Here is a 3,286-nt window from a genome sequence, read left to right on the forward strand (position 1 = left end):
ATAGACACGATTCTATTCAGATGAGTCTCGCATCGTGGCCAATGGGGTATCACATTGTGAGCTCTGGCACTTTCGTGATTCAGGCCCAATCAATTCCATCTTCATGTCATGGAAATAGGATATCCACGTCGTGCCACCAAATGATCGGTAGGCTTTGACCAGTTAAGTGCACGTCATCACGATGTGACAAAGGGTTTGCTTACGTCGTGACTAAGAAAAAATATGCAATTTAAATCGTTCCAGGACTTGACCTCACGACGTGATAAGCCAATGCTCACTTCGTAAGATCTACAAGTTATAGATTTTTGATCATCTATTGACCCCTTCCTTCTGACCAATTTGGGTCCGATCAAAACCTCCATTGAGGTGTTCTTAATCCCTAAATGCCTTTTCTAAATGACTACGAATATAGCGAAAAGAGCGGGACAATCAAACACAACAAAACCAAGAATTTGCATCATTCATGGCCTCTCCTTATGTGTGCCTTGTAGGACAACGAAAATGAACTTTAGATAGATGTCTTACCTTTTGGCAATCCAGAAATAAACCACCAAAAGGATTCTAAGGAAGAAGATCTATGAATTTCCACTATAAGTCCACCAATTGCACCAAAGATATCACATTTCTTATTCACTTCAACACACCACCAAGGTCAAGAACCCTAGAACACTCTCTCAAGCAGATGGAGGCTTAAGGTAGGGTTTGTTGGCTGTAAATAAGTGATTAATCCTAGATTAGGGTTAAGTGTGGTATAAATATGAGTCCATCTTTCATGTAGGCCCCCTCAAAGTGTGTAAAAATAACCCAATGACCCATATACATAATCAAGAAATCATTTTCTACACTTTATCCCCCCTTAAGTTAAGTTAAAACAATATAAAAGTAACTTAACATGAGAATTTAACGGAACTAACCTCAACGACAAAGCGGGAAAAATTTGGTTCGTTACAATCCTCCCCCCTTTAAGAGGATTTCGTCCTGAAATTAGGAACCAGAACAAACAAGCAAGGATAACGAGCTCTCATCTCATCCTCAATCTCCTAATTCACTTCGCCTCCATGCTTATTCTTCCATAATACCTTCACAAGCTTTACACGCTTCTTTCGCAGTTGCTTGGTTTCTCACTCTAGAATTGCTTCGGGTTCCTCCACTAGTCATTTAGACTCGTCAACCTATAGCTCATCTAATGGTATGATATTAGACTCTTCTACCAATCCTCAAGTAGTACACATGGAACACATTGTGAATCCCCTCCAACTATGGTGGTAATTCCAGTCTGTAAGCCTGATCGATGATACGCTCTAGTTCAATAAATAGACCAATACATTGGGGTCCTAACATGCCTCGTTTATAGAAGAGAATAATTCCCTTTCAAGGTGATACTTTCTACATCATCTTCTTACCCACCTCAAAAGTCTTTGGTATGTGCTTCTGTTCTAAATACTTATTTTGCCTCTCCTGAGCTACCCACAAACGATCACGAGTTATTCTCACCTTATCCTCAGTAATTTGCATAATTTATGAACCTACAAAATCTTTCTCGCTCGTATCCAATCAACATGTGGGAGTAGGAAAATTCCTCCGGTAGAGCATCTCATATGGTGCCATATCGATACTAGAATGGTAAGTGTTTTGTAGTTAAACTCCCACTAAAGGCAAGTGAGTATTCCAACTTTCATCATACTCAATAACACACGCTTGTAACATGTCCTCCAGAGCATGTATTGTTCTCTCGTTCTGCTCATCAGTCTGGGGATGATAGGTTGTTCTCAAATGCACTCTCATAACCAATTCCCCCTGAATTTTCTTCCAGAACCTTGAAGCAAACTGACTATCTCGATCAGAATAATAGATAATAGTACTCCATGACATACAACTATCTCCTCCACATACATCTTGGCCAACTTTTCTAACTTCTCGTTCTACCTAGTTGCCAAAAAGTGGGAACTTTTCGTCAATCGATCCATTATTACCCAAATCATGTCATTACCCCACGTAGTCTTAAGTAAATTGGTAACAATATCCATCGTAATCTTATCCCATTTCCATTCAGGAATCTCCGGCTATTGAATTGCACCATAAGGTTGTTGGTGATTAGCTTTGACTTACACACAAGTCACACATTGTGTTATGTACTTTGGTATCTCCACCTTCATACCCGGCCACCAATAATTGGTACTTGGGTGGATAAATTACTTCTATATATGTGTATCACGTAACAGAGTATCATGAACACCACCTACATGTGGGACCTATAAACGACCCTAAAAGGTCATAACTCCCCGCTCATCCTCAACCAAGCATGCCTGATGCTTAACCATTACTTCTTCTTTTACAAGGTCTTTTTTCAAACTTTCAGACTGGGCAGCTCGTAACTACTCAAATATATATGGTGTCACAACCAATGCCATAGACTTCAGATGATATGACACCCTCGATTACTTAGGACTTAGAACATCAGCTACCACATTTTCTTTTACCGAGTGGTAACTAATCTCATAATCATAATTTGCTAACAACTCCACCCATCGCCGATGTCTCATATTCAACTCCTTCTGTTTCTAAATATGTCATAATCTCTTATGATCATTATATAGTGTGCACTTCGTCCTATATAAGTAGGGTCGCCATAACTTGAGTGCAAATACCACACCTGTCAATTCTAATTCATGTATTGAGTAATTCTGCTCGACGCTTTTCAGTTGTTAATAATCATAAGCAATCACCTTCCCATGTTGCATACGTACACAACCCAATCCTGAATAGGACACGTCATTGAAAAACACAAAATCCTCATTCACCTCAGGAAAAGATAGAATATGATCCTCACATAAAAGCTTCTTCAATATATGGAACGCATTCTCCTGCTTGTCAGTCCAAACAAATGGCTCCGCCTTTTTCGCTAGTTTGGTTAGTGAACCTGCTACCTTGAAGAATTTTTTGATAAATCTTTAATAATTTCCCGCTAAACCCATAAAACTACAATTTTCAGTACGATTCTTCAACATTAGCCACTCCTTGACTGCTACTATCTTGGCTAGGTCTATTTTTATCCTATCTGCACCAACAATGTGTCCAAGAAATTGGACCTCCCTCAACCAGAATTCACATTTGGAGAACTTTGCGTAAATTCTATCCCTACAAAGAGTCTCCAAAACCTCTCGTAAATGCCTCCAATGATCCTAGGTACTCCGAGAGTATACCAGAATCTTGTCTATGAATACTATCACCAATCTATCCAAAAATAGTCGGCATACCGGATTCATCATGTCCATAAACACCGCAG

Source organism: Lactuca serriola, chromosome 4 (assembly GCF_051521515.1).
Source record: "Lactuca serriola cultivar US96UC23 chromosome 4, Lser_US96UC23_V15, whole genome shotgun sequence".
Lineage (NCBI taxonomy): Eukaryota > Viridiplantae > Streptophyta > Magnoliopsida > Asterales > Asteraceae > Lactuca > Lactuca serriola.